General features: G+C 36.6%; 1 long non-coding RNA gene across 2 annotated transcripts in view; it reads right to left on the bottom strand.

Annotated features, from left to right (window-relative positions):
• LOC111768572 (uncharacterized) overlaps nt 1-13,968 on the bottom strand; it is a 77,755-nt gene extending 63,787 nt beyond the window's left edge. Inside the window, exon 1 of one of the 2 annotated variants that reach the window (XR_002800996.2) lies at nt 13,614-13,968. This is a non-coding gene — a long non-coding RNA (uncharacterized lncRNA). The remainder of the gene's footprint in view (nt 1-13,613) is intronic. The other variant, XR_002800995.2, reaches the window with a different exon arrangement.
• Nucleotides 13,969-14,698: the final 730 nt, after the last annotated feature.

Here is a 14,698-nt window from a genome sequence, read left to right as displayed (position 1 = left end):
ATTTTACCTCAATAGAGTTAACAAAAAGAACACTATCCCATGGCCAGGTAGAGAACATACCAAGGATGAAGAAAATGTTTCAAGATTATAAAACATACCATTTGACATAATTCTATTTGTAAAGGGAAATTTCCATATGCTAGAAAGTGATTTAATAAATGCAACATTCAATCTAAGTTTTTAACATTCATAACATAAAGAAATAGATACATATCTACTATTGCTGTATAAATCTATTTATACATACACACATAAAGACCTGCAAGAGAGAGAGAGCACAGAGACATAAAGACATATATTTACTGAGAAAACTCCTAAAGTCAGGTTCATTCCTAAAATGAAAAGCAGACACATTCCCGTTAAAATCAGATATGGACAAAGATGCTTTAATCACTATTGTTTAATACTCTCCTGGAATTATTAACAGGAGAAAAAAATAAGTACAAATATTAGAAGGAGGAAGTAAAATTATCTTGATTTGAAGCTGACATATTACAACTAAAAAATTCTGGAGGATTACCTGTAAAACATTATGAAGAGTAGCAGAATCCAGCAGATTATCTAGGTACATTATCCTCACACAAACTTTATAGTTTTCTCATATAAGCACCAGAAATTTAGAAAGGAGATTGGGAGAAAAAAATGATACTGGACACTCTCCAAGATACAGTAAGTGGGAAAAAAAAAAAAAAAAAACCCAAGGTGCAGCACACTATCAAATGCTACCTTTAGTGTTTAAAATTTTATAAATATTATTTTGCATGCATAATTTATCTCAGGAAGAATACACAGGAACTGTTTAACAGAGATAATATGTTATACAGCTTGTAGTGTCTTCCCAAGATGTGCCTATCTTATCATGAAAGGTAAGTTCTTGGAGTTGTTGATCCTCTAAGTCCTTGCTACCTGCCATGTTGGCATCACTTGTGAGCTTGTTAGAACTGCAGAATCTCAGGCATCACCCCAGAAATATTGAATCAGAATCTCCATCTTAATAAAACTGCTTGGTTAATTATATGAACATTAAAACTTGTGCAGCACCGCTCTAAGTAATCAGTTCATTTAGTTTGGTTGAGAGTCAGGTAGAATTTTTTTGAGAGAGAGCCAGAAAGAAAACAACACTTTCAGGAGTTTATACAAATGAAAGAAAATCCAGAGTCATCAGTAGAGAGTGTTAAATAAAAGAAGAAAGAAAATGAGAAGAACCAAGTTCCTTCTTTGATTATGTATTTCTACCAATTACTATATTTTCTTGCCTGTAGATAGCTATTCCATCTTTCATGTTGGTGCTTTGAAAAGGAACAGGCCATTTTGAAATAATTGCTTTATTTATTTATATTTTAGATAAGTCTTTTCCAGAGAGTATTTTGCCTCCAATTATTTGAACCAGCATAAAATAAAAACACAATATGTTCTATTTTTCCTTCTTTTGGGATATCTAGAATCATGAATTTCAATGATCTATTTGCATAGTAAAGAGTAAATTATTATTTTCAGCTGTATCAGCAATAAATATTTAGAGACGATAAATAATTATCATGCTAATCAAAGAAAGTAAAGTTTCTTTCATTATATGAGTAAGGGTGTCCTAGATTTCCCCAATTATAAACTACATTTCCATTTCTTCTAGAAATAATTTTAGAACCAACAGATATACTTTTAAAATTTGACGTTTTGGAGAGTTAGTCAATATAAGAAATATTCAAAAGAATCATGTAGTGCCCAATCTTTGAACATGAAACTAGGTTCAGCAAATCACTGACTAGTTAAATATAAACTACCGGAAAATAATAAAGTGGCATAAGGAACTGATCCAGAGTATCTTTGAAGAGAACTTGGACTCTTAAAAAGCACAGCATGTCTGGCAGGCACGTTTTCTGTTTGTGAAGGAAGAGTTTAGTGGGGAACAATAAGGTATAAAAGACATTTAATATGAGTAATAGGAGATAGATCAGTCATGTAAAAATCAATGTTTATTTCTCGGAAACACTAATGTAAATTGCAGCAGGGCTGACTCACAGAGTTTTCCATTGAAGACAAGCATCAAACTGGGTACCTTGTTCAAATAAAGAATTACCAAGACTCTTTTGTTGAATGATAGGTATTCAAATACAATGTCTGTTGTGTATGAAATGAATTTAAAGTGTTTGAGAAAACCACAGGGAAATGTAAGGGATTTAGAATAGCCCAAAATCCTGAAAAACAGAACAAATTTGGAGGATTCACACATCCGGATTTCAAAGCTTACTGCAAAGCTACAGTAATTAATATAGTGTGGCACAGTGTGGCATAAAGATAGAAGTACAGATCAGTAGAATAAAATGAAGAGCCCAGAAAGAGTCCTTACATTTATGGTCAATTGATTTTTGACAAGTGTGCCAAAACAATTTAATGGGGGAAAGAATAGATGTCTAATCAAACATTGTTGAGATGATTGGATTTCCACATAAAAAAGAATGAAGTTCATCTCCTCCCTCATATCCTACACAAAAAATTAACTCAAAATGGATTACAGACCTAAAAGTAAGACCTAAAACTATAAAACTCATATAGGAGTAAATCTTTGTGACCTTGGGTTAGACAAAACCTTCCTAAATATGACACCAAAAACAAGTGCAACAAAGAAAATGATTGATTGATACATCTGAAATATTGCTTGTAGAAATGCAAAATCATGTCATCATTTTGGAAAACAGTATGGCAGTTCCTTAAAAGGTTAATCATAGAGTTATCATTTAGCCCAGCGATTCTACCCTTACGTAATAAACCACGGAAACATACCACAAAAAAATCTTTTACAGGAATGTTCATAGCAGCATTTTTCATAATAACTAAAATATGGAAACAACCCAAATGTCCATCAACTGATACACAGATCAATAAAATGTAGTGCATCCATACAATGGGATATTAATTGTCAATAAAAATGGATGAAGCACTGATACATGCAAGAACATTGATGAACCTTGAGAATATTATGCTAAGTGAAAGAAGTCAGTCACAAAGTATTATATATTGCTGGTTCCATTTATATGAAATGTGCAGAACAGGCAAATCAATAGAGAGGGACAATAGATTAATGGTTGCCTAGGGCTGGGGACATTGACGGCAAACGAGGAACAACTGCTAATAGGTTCAAGGGTTTCTTTTTGGGCTAGGAAAATGTTCTAAAATGGATAGTGGTGATGGTTGCACAACTCTATGGCTATACTAAGAGCAATTAAGTTGCACACTTTAAATGGGTAAATTATATGGTATGTGAATTATATCACAACAAAGCTGTTAAAATGTTTTGGGGAGCTTATGCTAAATCTTTTTTGCTTGTTTTATATGAAGTTTAAGGAAAAAAGGATCTTTCAAAGACAAAGGAGAAGAGTCTGATTTTACAAACTTAAAGCTGCCAAGAATTTAAAATAGATGCAACAAATGTAAAATATGACCCCTACATTCATTGTGACAATACCTTTACCCCGCATAATTTAATTTTCAAATATTTACACCCTCTTTAAAATGTAGGAGCACTGAATCAATATGTGGAAACACTTTAAACTCTTTAGAGAATTGTTATCATATAAATCTTTTACAGTATACAGTCTCAAGTATCTGCTTCAGAAAATAATCTCTGAAAAGTGTTTCTGTTATGATAATTTCTAGTAAAATATGATTTTCTATTCCATTGAGCTTATGGTTTTACATAATTAAAATACATACGATTACTCTGAGAGACTATTACATTTCTGAGGCTTGAGGAACAATAAGAAATATGACATTACATTAATGTTTTCAACTAGTACCAAGTGGAAATATATTTTTAGCTGGAAATGCACTAATTAGTCACTGATATTGTAGAGTCAAAAGAAGAATTTGACTCTTAACCAAAAGGAATTCATATTTGAAAGATATTTTCAGCTGAAATTGGAATGTTACATAAGAATAATTACACTGTGGAGCCAGCCCTGATGCCTAGCGGTTAAAATTTGTCATGCTCCACTCCAGTGGCCCAGGTTTAGTTCCTGGTCACAGAATCACACCACTCATCTGCCAGTAGCCATGCTGTTGCAGTGGCTCACATAAAAGAACTAGAAGAACTTACAACTAGAAGATACAACTATGCACTGAGCCTTTGGGGAGGAAAAAACAAGACAGGAAGATTGGCAACAGATGTTAGCTCAGAGTGAATCTTTCCTAGCAAAAAAAAAAAAAAAAAGAATAAGGATAAGTGTACTGTGAAGTCAAATGAGTGGCAGTTATTTACTTGGTCACGGCTAGATTCAGGGCTTGATTCCTGGGCCTTGGTGGCTATGAGTTTGTGGCATTGTCTTTGAGCCCTATTCTCTCCAGCTCAGAATGTCTGCTGTCAGACTCAGAGAGAGGGGATGGTGGAGGAAGGCTATTGGTACCTTTAGCTCTCCACTGGGAATCTGGGTACGCAACAAAAAAAATTGTTGAGTTCTGTGTACCAGGTGTGTGCAAAATGCTTGCAATAAAAGTAGTCATGACTTCTAGGAGCTCTTAGATTATTTCAAAGAGAGGTCAGAACAGTAACAAGATCAAGTCAGGTGAGCTCCTATAGGTTCCTGTAAGGATTTATTCTGAGGGAAACGAGGAGCCATTGCAGCGTTTTAAGCAGAGAAGTAACATTACCTGTCTTTCATGTGTAAGGGACAGCTCTGGCTGCTCAACTGAGAACACATTGCAGAGGAGCAGATGTAAAACAAGGGGGCTATTACAGTTATATAAGTGAGAAACGGTGTGGCTTTGACCAAGGCGATAGCTAAGGGGTGGTGAGGAATGGGTATCCTGCAGAGAGATGGGTTTATATATCTAGGATCATGATATACCCAGAATCTGCTTTATATGGATTCCGGATACAAAGAAAGATGAAAAGAACAGGAAAGGCCAGTGCCAGGCAGCAAACAGTGTCCAGGAGTCATTCCCACAGCTCAATTTCAGATGATGGCAGCAGGAAGTGAGCCAAGAGACAGCACGCACAGGTGGCATGGCTACAGTGTGCTGGGGGTGCAAATAACTTCCGGATATGCAGAGGCTCTGAGAGGCAAAGACAGGCTAATGGGAGAGGTGATGGCCAAGAAATGGCAGGGACTCTTGACACTTAGTTTCCATGGGAACATTTAGTCACCTATTCACCAGTCTCAGAAAACAAGAGTGCATGTGGATCATAAAGAATGAGAAGAGTTGCTGGCATCTTAGGAATAATGCCTAACTACCCCACACCCTCCCACAAACACATTCTTTCCAGGAACCACAGGAAACTGCGTTGACAGAAATTACCATTCCAAAGAACGTGCTGCAGCACTGAGGTATAGAATAACAGGTGTATTATTTTTCTGCTTCCTAACTTTTCCTCAGACTACTGCATTTTTAATTAAGAACCTCAAAACCTTAAATTTTGAAATCACGTCTCTAGGTACTCAACAGTCCAGGAAATTGGGTAGTATTCTCTCATCATCTATACAGTCAGCATTACAGTATATGCCTGGCATTGTGCAGTGTGTAAAAATGAAAAGAATCATCACAAAACTCAGTTCCTGCCCTTGAGAAGCTCAGAGTTAAACTATAAAGAAACATTAAATGGCATATATTCAATATGGAAAATAAGTCTCCCAGTCTATGTCTGGGCAAAATTCATCCTTGGCTTGGTATATGAGATATATATATAAGATTATAGTTTGCAGTAGGATAGGAGGGTGGCCAAAAACATCACCTGAAACAAGACAATTTTTTAAATAAAGTGATCATAGGAGAAAAATACTACTGCTTAAGTGAAGGGATAGTAAGTCTTTTCCTCCTGAACTTAGAAAAATACTTCATAAATGAAGGATTTTGAAAAAGAATCTAAAAAGATGTAAAAAAGGGAAAAGATTTAGGAATTAATTTTTTAAAAAAAGATTTCCTAACCTTAACTCTCAGCCACAGATTTTAGGCATCGTGACTTGAACAAAAAGACATGGAAGCCTGAACAAACATGAGCAATTGTCCCAGGGAGATTCATTCTGAAAGGAATGAAATTAAGATTGACCTTAAAATAAGTAGCCTGGATTATCCAGGTGGGCCCACTGTAATCACGAGGGTCTTTAAAAGTGGAAGAGAAAGGCAGAAGAATGTGGCTGAGAAACGCAATGTGGAAAAGACGCAACTGGCCAGTGCTGGCCAGGAATGCGGGCAGCCTCTTGAAGCTGGAAAAGACAAGAAAACTGCTTTGTTCCTAGACCCTCCAGAAGGTATGCAGCCCTGCTTACATCTTGATTGTTCCCATTTCGGACTCCTCCAGAACCATTAAAGAACAAATTTGCATTGTTTTAAACTACTAAGTTTGTGGAAATTTTTTTACAGCAGCGATAGGAAATTAATACAGATAGCCTTGTGTTAATATATTGTATATAAATTGCCTGTTTATATAATCTCCACTTCTATGCCCTTCACCCACCCTGAATGCATAGTTATTTCTGACCAGAACTTATCCCCAGCTTTGTGTGGGGTTCTAGCATGGTGTCTAGTGCCTCGCAGGCACTTGGTAAAATATATGTTGAATCAGTAAATGAATGAGAGACTATTCCAAGTTTACTTTATTCATTCCAAGTTTATTTTTTTCTACTATGTAATTTTTTATGGCCTCATAGTGTGTAATTGACAGCGCTCCCACTGACAGGCAAAATAGAGCAGCCAATTTGGGAGCTTCACATGGGTCACCAGATTCTGAAGTTGAGGGTTACAAATACCCATTAGGAGTCCACTTCCCTGCTGCCTTTCTTTTCTTATTATTACATATGAGGACAAAGTTCAGCTCTTTTAAATCACTCCAGTTGCCATTTAAAAGGCTCTCAGAATGAATGGGTTCTGGAACATAAGCCCTGAAAATATAGTCTGAAACAAAAGCCTGTGAAAACTTGCAGAAAGCTTGATCAGAAAGCCCGAGGGGCTCTAATCTGGAGTTATAAATCTTGACATTTTCTTTTTCCTTTCTCCACCAAACTACTCAGCTCCAACTTAATGGTTTTCAGTTATTACTACTTATAATCATGCATCTGAAGGGGCCCCTCCCTCCCACAGTACATTGAAACACCTCGTCTCACAGGTAGTGGGATTGGGAAAATTGGCCTTTTATTCATTTTAGCTGTTTTTCATCTGAAATTATTCATATACTGAAAACAGTCACTCTGTTCACTAATCACTGTCATAGAATTCTTCATAATAAAAAATAATTCTGAGCACTTTGGACATTTAACACCTTATTCAAAGAATTTCACACACTTCAAAAGACATTTTTCATTAGAAAACAGAGAAAAGAAACAGAAAAGCAAGGTAAAATCTCATAATCCCACTACATTATCTTAAATTATGTAAGTAACCACTTTAAAAATTTTTGTGCTCACCCTTTCAGACTTGCTCCTCATTTCAAAATTTTAGTCAATTATCTTCAAAGTGTGCCTTGAGGTTGGCATGTAATTGAAAATTATTACATTTAGTTAGCTATTGAGAACACTCTAAGGATGAATGTCAAAAGTGGAAGACTAGTTACTAGATTAATTTTGAGAAAGACTACAGTGGCCTTCGGTAACTAGGAACTTGCCAGGCGTTATGCCCTGGTGTTATGAGGAGCTGGCCTGGAACCCCTCTTCGGCCTCTGGTGTTCTCCCATTAAACAAAACAATTTTCAGAACCCCGCATCAGAGAAGGGCACTCTATGACCATGATGGAGCAAGACAAAAGTAAGACCACTTCATAACTATGTCTGTGTACATAAGAAAAAAATTTTCCAAGCCACAAAAATTCCCCCATCTTGGCTAATATGAGTAATCACAGCTTCTTTACTAAATGCACCTTTGTCTTCATTCTAGTCCACCCTCATTCTAGATAAGTTTTATTGTGATACCCAGTTATAGAATTATCCCCACTTCCTGACAAAGGCTGATCCAGAGCAAAGTCCTGCTTCCTTAAATCCTCCATGAAGTCACCTAATAGAAGCCCAGATCCTACACTAAGTCTTTCTTAAGACTCTCTCACTAAGATGTGCCACATTTCACCATGGTGTGCATTCTCTGTCAATGCAACTAGCAGCCAACCCAACATCATTCAACCACATGAGTGCTTCTGGTGGTCTTTGGCCAGGGAGCATTGACATTTTAGAGAAGAACTTCAAATAGATCATGAAACCTGATTGTTCAAAATTGTATGCTATTCACATATTCAGTTAAATTTTTTGAGTGTGTGCTGTGTCAAGCTTAATTCCAGGTGGTGAGGTTTCTACAGGGAATATGACAAAGTTCTAGCTGTTATGGTCTTTACAGTATATTGGTTTTGACAATCATGTTTTAAAGAGATGAAATGTTTCTTCAAAGTATGGAGGAAAATCCATTTAACATAAGAAGTTGTTTCTTCAGGGTACTTGTGTATGATTTTCTCTGTGTGGCTCTGTTCCTAGGCTCTCTTAACCAAGAAATATACACTGGAAAGAAATTATCCTACAGCATACCCACAATTGTAAAGAGAAGTTATAAGCCAGATGTACGTTAAAGAAAGTTTCTATATGTGTTCTGTTTGTGGCAATGTGCTTATGTTTATCTACAGCACTGTATCATGCTTTTGCTGTTCAGAAAGAGATTTTCTTGTAAATTCTCTAAGATTTTCATCATCTAAGCATCAAAATATTTATGTTTCAGTCATCTTAAGTATCCACACCCTACAGCATTTTACATACGGGTTGATTTTTTAAAAATGTTTACTGTTCTTGAATGTTATAGTTTTCATTGTAGGTCCCTTCAAATTGTATGAGACACTCCTTAGGAGTATAAAGTAGAACTATTGCTTCAGAGAGAGAACAGGATTTTGTCTGATGTCTCCTCCTGAATGTTCCATGTTAGACCAGCAGTCCCTTTTGCCAGTGACTTTTCAGTAGCATGATGACTTGCTATATTCCTCCCCATAATTTTGTTTAAGGATAAATATTTTGTTTTAAATCTGGAACAATAATATTATCTACAATTTCAGAAGAGTGCTCTTTAGCCAAGATATGTTAGTGGGGAAAATGTAATTAGTAACCCAAAGACCCTCTCCACCTGCCCCCTTATATATTGGAATGTAGATTGCTTTCTGGAGAATTTTATAACTTCATTTCCAAGTCATACTTTCAGCTGATATTGGGGTCATAGGAATCTCACTGGAATATAGTGGTCCTGAATTTACAGAGTGGGACTGACAATATGGATGTACTGTTGAATACTTTTGCCCATATAATCCATTAATTTTGTCAGCCTACCAACATTTTGCCTTATGATTACACTGAATGTAAAGAAAAGTGCCTTAGTTAGGAAGGTGGAGTCTATTATAAAGAAAATAAGTTGCAGGTGTGCAACAACTGATTTTTTACAAAATAGCTCTCATCTGACTAAGGACAAAATAGGATCTTTCAACCATTTTAATTTAAAAGTTCTATTTAGAATTTGGGGCACTTCTAGGTAATCTGGTATTAGTTCTTCATTTATCAATGATAAAAACAGTGAACAAATTAATTGCTAACATAAAAGAGCTATAATCTCTCATAATTATACTGATTTTAAAAGTCCATGTGGGCAGACTGTTATTAAGTATTGGCACAATTTGTTCCTGAGTAGGTGGCAGTGCTGTGCCCGATTCGTCAGGAAACAAGACTAGATCCAAACTAATGCAAGAAGCATTTTCTTTATCAAAATGTATTTAAAGTTTCAGGAGAATTAGCTGCAGTGCCAGACTTGCTTTTAGGATAAAAATCAGACTCCTTAGCTTGTGCAGGAATAAAGCCTTTTATGATCTCCCATTTGTATAGCTTCAGTCTCAGCCCCACTGGCTCTCGAGTTTCACACACTGCCGTAGCCGTATTGACCACTCACCATCCCCTCACTCTTCTTCCTCAGACTTCAAGATTTTTAGCACTTTTCTTCTTAGCCAGGACAACTCCCTCCTCTGTTCTCCAACTATCCTACTTATGTTTGCAGATTCAGTTCCAGTATCATCTCTCCCAGGAAGTCTTCCTGAATCTCCTGCATGCCCTGCTCTGTGTTCCATAGCACGCTGTGTAGATTACTATTTTAATAATTATCAATTGTTTTCAGGTGCCGGCCCAGTGGCGCAGTGGTGAAGTGCGCACATTCCACTTCGGTGGCCTGGGGTTCGCTGGTTCAGATCGCGGGTGAGGACATGGCACCGCTTGGCACACCATACTGTGGTAGGCGTCCCACATATAACATAGAGGAAGATGGACACAGATGTTAGCTCAGGGCCAGTCTTCCTCAGCAAAAAGAGGAGGATTGGCAGCAGTTAGCTAAGGGCTAATTTTCTTCTTCAAAAAAAATTGTTTTCCGTATTCACTTCCTTCTCTGTTTCCCCAACTGGATTGTAAAAACCTTAAGTGCAAAAACACTATCTCATTCATATTTATATTCCTGCCTTCTCAATAATTTGAATGAATGATTTAATTAGTGAATTTAAATAAATGAATGAATCTATATTAATAAATGTTTCAATTCATTAATCTAAATAACCCATCTACAACCCATTTTTAAACAAAATAGCTGAATAGCATCTGCCTAATCTTAAGGGATCTAAACATGTATATTGATATACTTAAAGTTTTTTTCAGTTGACGCTAGGATAGGAGCAGATATTTGTACATCCATGTTCATGGCAGCATTATTCACAACAGCCAAGAGGTAGAAACAACCCAAGTCCCCATCAATGAATGAATGGGTAAGCTAAATGTGAGATATGTATACACATACAGACACACACACACAACGAAATGTGATTCCGCCTTTAAAAAGAATGAAATTCTGATATATGCTACACCATGGATAAACCATGAGAACATTATGTAAGTGAAATAAGCCAGACACAAAAGGACAAATACTATTTGACTCCACTTATATCTGGATTGGTCAATCATAGAGACAGAATGTAGAATAGTCGTTACCAGGGACTGGGAGAGCGAGGACTAGGGTGTTATGGTTTAATGCATATGGAGTTTCAGCTTGAGATGATGAAAAAGTTCTGAAGATGGATAGTGATGATGGTTGCACAACAATATGGATGTACTTAATGACACTGAATTGTATACTTAAAAATGTTTAAAGTGGTGAATTTTATAGTATGTGTTTTACCACAATAAAAAAATTGTATTATAACATGTTACACACATACACACACAGAGTCTCTAGGTGATAGAGACATATGTGCATTAGAAAATTTTTGGCTGGGTAAAGTTAGAATGGAGACTAGATAGCATCACCCTCTTGGAAGTCTTCCACTCATTCGAGGAAAACTTGCTTCCTATTGGCCACAGAAAGTCTGGGAATCTGAGACACATGGCCTGGGATGCTCCTTAATCTACGTGTGGCTCAAGGAGTTCATGAGAAAAACCTTGTTCCCGGCCTATGATTGGGATATGTATTTTTTATATAGGAATAAGATGCAGAAAAGACATTGGAGCTGCTGGGAAAAAAGCATCACGAGTCAAGAAGTCTAGCAGGATAGGTCACACTGAAAACAAGCCTCAGTGTTGGCAGGAGCAACGCCTGCAGGTATAGTGGAACACTGTGCTCGGCCATCTCTTTTGCCTTCCCAAGGTATCTTTGTGGATTGAGAAGTAGAGGGCCACGGTATAAAGGAAAAAACAAAAAGTGTCACAAGAGGATCAATAGCTCTCTATGAGAATCAATCTAAACGAACCGGTCACGAAAAGTGAGAGGAGTTCTCCTACCGAAAGGAGAACGAGATGAGCCAGTGGCCTTGTAGTATAAGGTTGATCCATGTTTGTTCAGTGGTCAGAGGCATCAGGAATAGAAAACAGCCCAGGCAGCAATACTATATAGGTCCCAAGGGCAGCAGAGCAATGGTGATCAAGAATGTCAAGAGCAATGGATTCCATGATGCAGGAATTGGAGAGCTGCTGGCTACAGCTCAAATTAAATATAAGAACCAAGAAAAGCTTGATCATTTTCTAATTAAGTGTGGGGGCTCAGAGTATTGAAGTTTGGGGTATTGCTATAAATGTGAGCTATTGGAACTCATCAGTGTGTAAAATAAGAACTCATGAGAATTTATATGGTATAGATATATTTGAAATATTAAGATTAGAGACAGTTTCCATAAACTGTGATTTCTTATAAATACCAACGGCACTTTCTTTTAGTCTCTGATTAATGCTTAAAACATTGATTCTATCTCACCTATCTCCAAGCCCAAGGCCCAAGAAGTGCACAAAGAATCCTAGGAGTTAAGACTATAAGACAATTATAGAAACTATATATCTCATTTTCAACCACAGAAATTGAAGCATCTATTTGAATTACCATCATCGTCTGTTTTAGAACTAATTTTACTTTGAGTTAAATGGGTATGTCAATTTAAATCCAACAAAGAGTGGGAATTAGGAAAAGGCTTTTCTTCCAGATAACAGGCTTTAAGTGCAGCCTCCAGAGGATGTATTCCATTCTACTCAGCAATTGAAATTGTTTAAAGTGGAAAACAAGAGATTCCTGCAATAAACAATCCTCCAAATATCATCTCCAGACATATTCCACTGGAACATTGCACAAAGGAGAAATTAACTAATGCTTTCTATCCACAAAAACAGAAATTGTTCACTCTTTTTGCTCAGGATAAAGATGTTTCACTGAGCAGGACAATGCTTGAGTTGTTTAAAGGCAGAAAGAGAGAAGAAAAGAGATAAAAACATACAGTAGGAGCAGGAAAACAAAGAATTTAGAGTGGAAAACATATATAAATAGAATAGATACCTGTCAGGGCAGCTATTCAACAATTCCTTAGTCTCTTATAATTGTCCATGCTTTCTGATTGACCAGTCTGGGGAAAGACACCTGGTCCAGAGTGGGTCAAGCAGATGCTTTCTTCTCAGATTGAAACAAGGGCCAAAGAATGGAACTGTTAGTCATTGAAGACAGTCTAGCAAATGGTCATATTCTAGAAACAAAAAATGTCAGCTATTCCTGTGCTTAAGTCCCTATAGCAATCCTGATTCTTTCTCTTCCCAAGTCTCGGTTATTCAGCCTTTTCTGTTTCTTTGAGATACTTCAGTATCCTTCAAATAAATTTCTTTTTCCCTCCCCTCCTCTTCCTTCCTTTCTTCCTTCCCCTCCTCCTCTCTTAAGATTGCTTGAATTGATTTCTATAGTTTGCTTCCAAGAGAGCCTTAATAAATATAGTAGTTATGGCATAAAATCCTTGAAATGTGGAGCAAATCAGTAAAACTTCTCAATAGGCGCTTGACAGAGACAGAAGTCCTTCGGAAGATATTAGCCCACATCAAGAAAAGGCTGATATGCTAGGACAGAAGAGTGCATCAAGAACCAGGAGCCAGGCTAAAGCTCAGACTAGAAGGGCCTGAGAGCTGCAGAAATCTCCCCCTTAATCTATCTCTTTGTGCCTAAATCAATTGTTTAATCTTTATTATACACAAGTTCAAAACAGAAGTCAGGTGTTGCTGAACCAGTAATCTCCAAACCCTTAAATGGACCCAAACAACCAGCATAATAGTCAGATATTTCTTCCAGTTCTTTTAAGAAAAAAAGGGGAGTGTGTTTGGGGAGGGGGTGCCTTACTGATGAGATGCTCCTCTGATTGAATCAGCTGTCATTCAAGCTGGTTAGAGTTGGAACCTTGAAGAAAGCATTCCAGCTGAAATAGTGCCTATAAAAAAATCAGTTATGAGAGTGAACAATAAGATCTTAGGCACTGAGGAATAGACAAGAGCAACTACTGTTGAATTAAATTTATGTCACTGATGTTAGCTGTTATACTCATACAACTACTATCTACTATATTGAAAGTCATAGGAGCTACAAGACACAAGAGATTATACCCCTAGGATGGGGAGACTAGGTCTAGAAATATCACCCACTGAAAATGAAACCAGAAATTAAGGAAAAGTAATTCAACTTTGTTGAACATTCAAATATATTATTCATATAATCTCATAAAAGGATTTTTTCTATCCCCATTTTACGAATGAAGAAACTCTCAGAGAAGTTAATTGACTTACTTAGGGATACAAAGCTACTAAGTGATGGGGCTGGGATTTGACCAGATCTGTTCAAATCTAAATCCCATGCTATTCACATGGTCTGCAAGAGTTTAGTTATCATCAGCATAGTAACCGAAGCTAAATGTTGATTTGTACATATTTAGACGATGAAACTAAAATACTTACCATGTATCTATTTTGGAAATAAGTCACATCCTCAGAAAAATGAGACTGGAATGTAAATGGGATTTTTTTTTAAAGCTGTAATATAAATACATCATGAGGTTTTTTTTAAGATAGCGTCATAAAGAGGAACTTTAAAGAGAGATTGGGAGAAAAAGTACTATTTAGGATAGAGCCAGTGTTTCTGAATCTAGTGGTTGGTGCTACATATAGAAATTATTTAATGCTAATATTACCTCAAATGTGTGGAGTGTAAGAGGAAAATGCTAATTTTATGTGACTGGAACCAAAGAGTGGTGAGATTGTATATTGATGAATGTCAGGGATGGATGGTGTTTTGATTTACCTTGGGTAAAATTAAAGGAGAAGGAGACCATTCTGTTCATATTTGAACCTCTCTACAGTCTTGAACATAGACTTTCAAATGGTTGGCAGCTAACGATAAAAATTTGGTAAGAGAATGCAAGTGGATGCCTAATC

Source organism: Equus caballus, chromosome 17 (assembly GCF_041296265.1).
Source record: "Equus caballus isolate H_3958 breed thoroughbred chromosome 17, TB-T2T, whole genome shotgun sequence".
Taxonomy (NCBI): Eukaryota; Metazoa; Chordata; class Mammalia; order Perissodactyla; family Equidae; genus Equus; species Equus caballus.
The sequence above is the reverse complement of the archived record's forward strand: the minus strand, read 5'-3'. Positions and strand labels throughout refer to the sequence as shown.